We start from the raw sequence: 8,326 nt of genomic DNA on the forward strand, positions 1-8,326 counted from the left end.
TATCATAGAATTATATATCACCATATTAAACGTTCAACACTTATGGTTCCTTTTGTAAATTACAGGCTGTCCCATATTTAAACAAATTCCATTTATGTATTAAAACCATTGACCTTTACACATCTGAAGGAGATGATATGGATCATATCTATGCTAAATCAATCCAAAACTTTCGCACCGCTTGGTATCTCCCTCTGGATCAGATATTCAACCAGCTTTCTTTACCTAGATGTGATGGTCTCTGCTTCAAACACTCTCTGTGGAAAAGTGATGCAACTTCCAAGGTCTCTGCAGAGAGAAATTTGTCTCAGATGCTGTCCTCACATTCTGTAGCTGCCCCTCTAACACTCATATTGTATTCAGTATTGTAAACCTACCCAAAACTTCCTCCCAGCATTCTTTGCACCAGTAAAACCAATCCCAGTTTATCACAAACTCCTCTTCATAACTAGCTTCCTCCCCATCCTTGGCAGGCTCCTGGTGCATAGTGAAGGATCAGAGTGCTGAAGTACTTGCGGGCATATCGAATCTGACTGCAGATGTAAGTTCAGTAACTGCCAGGCAGAGTCCTGTAAGACTCCTGTGGAATGTCACACTCGTACCAAGCCAGACAAATATCAAACAAGAACGAGAAGTAGATGGCAACCACACATCCCTACCCCCTCACCAAGCAGGAAGCTGTCTCCTTGTAAACAAGGTTGTCTTTTACCTCTCCAAGAGCATACAAAAAAAGGGAGTTATAAACTGCAACACTTGTTCCATGCGTTTGTGGCCTGACATGCTACTGTGTGGATTTGTGTACGTGGAAGGTCCCAGCTTGAGAACAGCCATTAAACATCCCCACTTTTCCTCCTAGAATTGCAAAAAACTGAGGAACCTCACCTGGCATCTGGGCACTTTAAATTGGAACACAGGTCATTTCAGAACACGGGTCATTCAGCCCCTTGAGCCTGTTCCAACATTTAACGAGATCGTGACTGATCTGTGGCCTATCTCCATATGCCTGCCCTTGGCCCGTACCCACATGCTCCATATTTGGATTATCGGGTGAAACAAAAAGAAGTTGAGTGGGTAAACCGTTACTTTGAACCATTTTTTAAAAAAAACTACAAAGGGCTTTCTTCTGTTTTCTCTGTTCTATTAGATGCCAGTGCGTTCTGAGTAGAATTCGAGGTAGTTGCTTTTGAGAATTTTAAACGTCAGTCCCTTGGGCAGTTTCAGGAGGCACGTGGGATTAGTATTTCACCCAAGAATCAGGAAACACAAAATTTCCAGGTGGAAACTGAGGATGCTGAAATGGGTAGAGTAACACAATTGGAACAGTGGAAATTAGAATTTCAACAAAAACACAGGGAATTGGAAAGAGAGAGAAATGGGAAAGAAAAGAGGGAAGAGAGAGAATTTCAGGGAAAAGGGTGGGGGAGTGTTTAAACAAAGCTAGCTTGAGTGAGGAACAGGAACCCCACTGTGTTCTAGGAAGACACCACCGGCTCAGTCTCGAGGGTGGGGGCAACTCAGTTTGTTCATTGAAATCCTGCATTTGAGGAGGCAGAGGTGAAAGCTTTCTTCACCTCTTTCAAGTGATTAGCGCGGCAGTTAAAGTGGCCAGGCCAACATTTGTCTGAATGACAGCAGAGTAAGCTGTTTGGGGAAGTGCATGAGGTTGATCCTCCCCCTTTTCTGAGGAAAACATGACTGATTATGAGACAATAAAAATAGGCTATTTTTAGGGCATACCAATTAGTGCCAGATGTGTAGGGAAACTGGCCTGACCAGACATATCTCGAAAGGCTTAAACAGCTTGCATTTGACCAGTGGGTACCGGCACTTAAGACAGAAGCCACTTATGAAAATCTCCGTAAACTAATTCCCCTCAAGAAGGTCTAAGACTCCATGCCAGGTACATTTGCTCATTCTGTGAGGGTTTGTCTCCAATCTGCCTGTAAATGGGATCAATATGGTCCTTGGCAGTGACTTAGAAGGATCCAAGATAATAGCTTCCTCAGGGATACCTTACTGAGCTGCAGGAGAAGGTGTTTGGCATTTTTCCTGACTGTACAGTCATGTGGTCCATGACCCTCTAGTCTGCTTAGCTGCAGTTTCCTTCCAGAGTCTGGAAGACCACAGAGTAGTGATCAATCAATGGGAGCAGCCCAATGAAGCCAATCCACTGTTAAAACGATGAGCTCAGACTGATCACGCTGAAGCTGGGGGTAAGACCAGTCCCTGAATGTTCCTTTGTCAAAATGAGCTGCTGTTGACAACATGGAAACCTCTTCAGAGACCAGCAAACCAAGAGTGTGCAGTGATCCACCAGGTAGTGGTGTCATAGATACAGTGGTGAAATATTATGACTAGATCACAAGATTCTGATGGCTGGGCATGTTGGTATATGCAAAATGCCCAAGCCCAAGCTGAGACCACCCAGTATTATACTGACCACAATCTTTAAGGATATATATTTTACAGAATCCGCCACACCTGCCCTGTGTGGGCAAACTCCTGCCCCTGCAATTCCCATGCCAGCTTTGGGAAGCCATTTAGTATGGTGTTAGTGGACTGTGTGGGACCTCTGCACTAAACAAAAGGGGGTCAGCAGTATAGCTATACCATCATTGGCATGGCATCCAATTTTCCAGAGGCTGTTCCTGTGACAACCATATCCATTAAAGCACAGATCGACCTAATTCTTCACCGTTGAGATCCAGTCAGATCAGGGTTTCATGTCCAAAATATTCCTTGAAATTCTGGGTAACCTAGACATGACACAATAGAAAGAGGTCAGTGTATTTCCTGCAGCCCCGGGGGATGATAGGATGGTACCACCAAAGCCTAAAAAGAATCATCTGGGTGCACTGCTACAAGTACATCTCATGACTAAGATCATGGACTAGATATTCTTCTGTTCACCACCAAGGACACATCAATGAACTGGCTGGATTTCCTCTATGTGAATTAATTTCTCAGGCACCAAATACGAAGGCTCCTGAAATGAATGAACGAGAGGTTTTTAAGAACAGAGAGAGGAGGTCTCCATGTTAGATCATAGAACAGTTCTGGATTGACCTGTGAGAGCCTGTGAAGAACACTTGAAAATCTCTGAGATAGGCCAGGGACCAAATATTCCAGTCAAGAAACCACGCGTTAGTACTCCTACCGAAACCACAGGAATCCACTTTGTGGCGTACAGAGTAGCTGACATGCTCAGGGAAGTAAATGATCTGATTGAGGCCACAAGTCAGGAGAGAAAGCAAAGGCTGTGTCATGTCAAGCATCACCATCGCTGAGAAAGGGACAAGTAGATAACAGACCCATTGCTACTGTGCATTTCTAGTCTCCCTGCTATAGGAAGGATGTTGTGAAACTTGAAAGAGTTCAGAGAAGATTTACAAGGATATTGCCAGGGTTGGCGGGTTTGAGCTATAGGGAGAGGCTGAATAGACTGGGGCTATTTTCTCTGCAGTGTCAGAGGCTCAGGAGTGACATTATAGAGGTTTATAAAATCATGAGGGCCGTGGATAGGATAAATAGACAAGGTCTTTTCTCCGGGGTGGGAGAGTCAAAAACTAGAGGGCATAGGTTTAATGTGACAGGGAAAGATTTAAAAGGGACCTAAGGGGCAACTTTTTCACACAGAGGATGGTGTATGTATGGAATGAGCTGCCAGAGGAAGTGGTGGAGGCTGGTACAATTACAACATTTAAAAAGCATCTGGATGGGTATATGAATAGGAAGGGTTTAGAGGCATATGGACCAAATGCTGGCAAATGGGACTGGATTTATTTGGGATATCTGATTGGCATGGATGAGTTGGACCAAAGGATCTGTTTCCGTGCTGTATATCTCTATGACTCTATGACAGTAAATGGGATTAGTTTATTTTGGGAAATCTGGTCAGCATGGATGAGTTGGACTGAAGGATCTGTTTCCATGCTCTATGACTCTAAGAGATGAGGGTGATAGTGTGGATGAACTGGAGGGAGACATGAGTGAGGCCCACATTGAAACCCCCAGTTCCTAGCTAATCAACACTAGCAAATATAAACTCCTTATTCACCAACTTAGGTGTGGAAGCTCTCAGAAGGCCACATCCCTATCAGCTAGACCCAGTTCAAGAGAGGATTAACTAATTGCTGGAGAATGAACTAATAGAGCTCAGAGGCTGGAGCTGCCCAGTTGTGCTGGTGCCCAAGCTGGATATCGCCACAAGGCTCTGCATTAACAACTGAAAAGTTATTGCCGCGAACAGGGCAAATGTTTGCCCAGCACCCTTTCTGGAAGTTGGCGTTGTTAGGGTAAGTGGAGTGGCCTATAGTACCAAGAGAGATTTACACAGCATTACTGCCAAGTCTCCACCTTCTTAACTCCACACAGTTTATACCCAATACAGAGTCAGGCAATTCAGACTCTGGAATGTGTTAGCCACCTGTCAAAGACTAATGAAATATATAGTAGCAAGGTTATCTAATTGTGTAGTGCATCTAGATGACCTCCTAGTTTACAGTAACAGCTGGGAAATGAAAGAACAACTGGAAGACCACTTCAACAAATACACAGTCAGCTGACCCCGGACTCAATCTTGCAAACAGAGGGTTCAGTAAGACCCAAGCAACCCTTATAAGATACATAATGGGTCAAGGGTTGACCAGGGCTGAAAAGGCACAAGCCATGGCACAGACACCCATTCCCACAACACAGGAAATCAGGACACTCTTGGGATATATTCAGCTCCAACAACAACTTGTCCCAAACTTCAGCTCTGTTGCTATGCTGCTGACAAACATGCAACAGCAGAAAGCAAAGGTAGTATGGACTGAGAAATGCCAATCAGGTTCTGAAAAGCTAAGTACAAATGGGCCATTTGTACTTGCAGCTCCAAACTTTGTCTAAACAGATAAAGTAGTCAAATATGCAAATGACATCACATTAGGAGTTGTGTTCCTTCAGGAAAAGGAATCCAAAATAGACCAATAGAAGGAGTATTTCTCCAAATACTCAACAAGCAGTAATCCAGAGCAGAGAAGAGGGCTCTTGGTTTACTATTGACTGTCAAATAATTGGAGATATATGTCCAAAATAGGTAAAGAGAGACCACAGTCTATATTGATCATAACCATTATGCATTTTCACAAAAGTGTAGGCCCAGAAAGCCATTATTTCATGGGAGTTTGTCCCCTCAAACATACTACTTCAAGATCATCCACATTGTCAGGAAATCAAAAATGATTACAGACATGCTATCCAGAATTTAAAGAAACCCAATTAGAACAGAAAGTTAATATTGCCTGGTGTTCAGAGAATTAACGTGTGTGACTGTGTTTGTTCTTTTATATATTTAATTCTTTTTCACACTTCATAATGAAATAAGAATGGATCTCATTTCATTCATCCTTGGGGTAAATGTCATAATATGGATCAGAATGCCCAAGTACTAATGGAGTTGTTGAAATTTTAATTCAAACATGTCTTTTTAAAAGAGGACAGCTAAAGCCAAATGATGATTGCAGATGTAAATTCACTGACTGTCTGGTGGAGTCCTGTGAGGACCCATGGGATTTCATAACTGTACAGAGTCAGGGAAACTTCAAACAGAAAAACCTAAAAGGAAAAGATGATGAGAAGCATCTCCTATAGATATGACTGTGCTTTTCTCTTCTTGAAATGTACAAAAAATGGGAATATAAACTGACTGCAATCCCTGATCCATGTGTTAGTGGCCTGATGTGCCAGTGTGTGAACCAGTGTGCTGTAAAAGTCACAGCTTAGAAGCAGCCCTTAAACACCCCTGTGCTGCAGGTAAAGATAGGGAAACAAACTTTCTAGATCTGAGTCTCACCAGCCAGTCATTTTCCAAAAGGAACCAGGACAAAAGATTTTAAATTGACCTGCAAGGCCAAGTCTGCTGACACAGACACTCAGTGTGTACGCAGTCACCTGGCACAGGCATTCAGTGTGTTCTCTGTGCCTTTATTGAGGAACCTAGAACTTCTTGAAATCCTCCTGACTGAGCAAAATTAATAATATGCAAAAATTTGTTTGTTATTTTTGTTCCGTATTCCCCTGTATACAACTTCTAAAATGGTTTCATTCTTAGGAAAATTTTCATTTATCTCTGTTCATGTATTGAGCTGGATAAGTTTTACTCCTTGTATCACCTCTGAAATATACTTCTCCAGATTAAACTGCATCTGCAATAACCCTGTCAGGCTTCTCACAGACTCACATTGTTTGTCAAAGACATGACTTCACCAAACCTTGTGTTCCCATATGGAAGTACAAACGATCTATGCACAGAAAGAAGAAAACATGATTCGTCCACCACTGACCTTAAGATCCACTACAAAGAATCCTACTCCAGTGTGTCCTACATTGTTTACAGAGTCCATCTTTATTTCCCATCTGACAGCCTACTCTTTCATTTCTAATTAAACCAACAATCTCAATTTTTTCAAGAAAGCTGCCCATGAAACAATTTCTCAAATGTCATCACAGCTCACATGTATCACATATGTGGGGAGGCGATGACCTAGTAGTATTATTGCTGGACTGTTAATCCAGAGACCCAGATATGTTCTGGGGACCTGGGTTCAAATCCTGCAGTTGCAGATGGTGGAATTTGAATTCAATAAAATATCTGGAATTAAGAATCCAATAATGACCATGAATCTTTGTCAATTATTGGAAAAGTCCATCTGGTTCACTAATGTCCTTCAGGGAAGGAAACTGCCATCCTTACCTGGTCTGGCCTACCTGTGACTCCAGACCCACAGCAATGTGGTTGACTCTTAACTGCACCCCCTGGGCAATTAGGGATGGGCAATAAATGCTGCCTGGTCAGTGACACCCTCATCTTGTGAATGAATAGAATAAATAAAAAATGCACTATCTTTCCTTTATTTGTTGAATCATTTACTTCTCGAAAAACTTGACTGACTTTAACGGATCCCTATTCACAACTGTGTCTCAAACTATGAGTTCCAAGAGTTGGTGTGGAAACTGATGATAGATATGTCATTGCCAGCATTGTCTGTGTTGCCAACAGCATGGATTAAATTCCCGACTGTTTGAGGCTACCATAAAGGACCTTCTCAACCTCGCCCCTCAGTTAAACCACCACCAGTTGCCTCTCTCTCTCTGTCTATAACGAGAGAGCAGCCCTGTGGGCTCGTAGGACTTTAGCGATTTTACCCTTCTTTACATTTCCCAGCAGAAGAGAAAGCTGCACAGTGTGCCCCTCCACCACATGGACTGCAGCGGTTCAAGAAGGTAGCACAACACCATCCAGGGCAATCCAGGATGGGCAAGAAATGTTGGCCCAGGCAGCGATGTCCATGTCCCAAACCTTTTTGCTTTCTCTAGCTTCAGTTCCCATTTAGTCTGCTTCAAGCAGTGTGTTCCAGATCACAGCAACTCGTCTTGTAAAAAGATTCTCTTCTATGGATTCTTTCAACAATTACTTTCAACCCCTTATTTATGCCAATGGAGGCTGTTTCTCTTCATTTACTCCACTAAGCTCCTTTGTGATCTTCAACACCTCGATTAAATCTCCCAAAACCTTCTCTGCTCTAAGGAGAAAAATCTCATCTTCCCCAGTCTCTCCACATTCACTGAAAATACCTGACCCCATCGTGGTTCTGCTAAACCCCCCTTCTTCCTAAACCATAATTTTATTTTTCCCACAAAAATCTATCACGTCATACTATTGTGTTAAACTGTGTCTGCTGTATGTCTGCCCACTTCCCCAGTCACTGTCCTCCTGATAGCTAATTTTAATGCTGCTTGCTGTTTGCTGCATTTCCCAGTTTGTATTTTTTTGACAAAGATTGAAGCTAAGCTCTGTACATCCAGCCTCTGTTGAAAGTTTCTCCAGCTGGAGGACACTAGAGTCAATTCTGATCATTGCTATTCCCTATCGTTTTTATGTAACATGCTGTTACTACCATTTCATTCTTCAGCTTTCAGAATAAGTTTATTGTATAGAATTTATCAAATGCCTTTTCAAAGCGTTAAAACCTATGCCCACGCTTCAATCAGATTCCAGGCTAGGACTCACTCACAGGTATAGAAAGAAGCCTACATGAACCTGTCTGTCGTGCATCCTGGCAGCCCTGCTGTGGTCCTGCATATTGTAAAGGTAGGGATAGTGGGCTCATTTGCTACAGGAACACAGCAGCACAGTCAATTCCCTCAGATGATAGCTGGCATCCCACAACCATCAATAAAGCCGCCATTAACATGACAGCAGATAATGGTGAGAGTGCTTTTATAACTGTGTTGATTACTAATATTTCATGGTTGTTCAGCTCCAGTTAGGCTGAGCCATCAC

General features: G+C 42.7%; 1 protein-coding gene across 1 annotated transcript in view; it reads right to left on the reverse strand.

Moving 5' to 3' along the window:
* The window catches only part of mical3a (microtubule associated monooxygenase, calponin and LIM domain containing 3a), a 385,628-nt gene extending 382,899 nt beyond the window's left edge, over window positions 1-2,729 (reverse strand). The window contains exons 1-2 of the mRNA XM_048607801.1: window positions 2,611-2,729; window positions 226-288 (exon numbers count right to left, since the gene is read on the reverse strand). The gene's annotated coding sequence lies outside the window, so the exon portion shown is untranslated. The remainder of the gene's footprint in view (window positions 1-225; window positions 289-2,610) is intronic.
* Window positions 2,730-8,326: the final 5,597 nt, after the last annotated feature.

This window comes from Rhincodon typus, chromosome 18 (assembly GCF_021869965.1).
Source record: "Rhincodon typus isolate 14 chromosome 18, sRhiTyp1.1, whole genome shotgun sequence".
NCBI classification, from domain to species: domain Eukaryota; kingdom Metazoa; phylum Chordata; class Chondrichthyes; order Orectolobiformes; family Rhincodontidae; genus Rhincodon; species Rhincodon typus.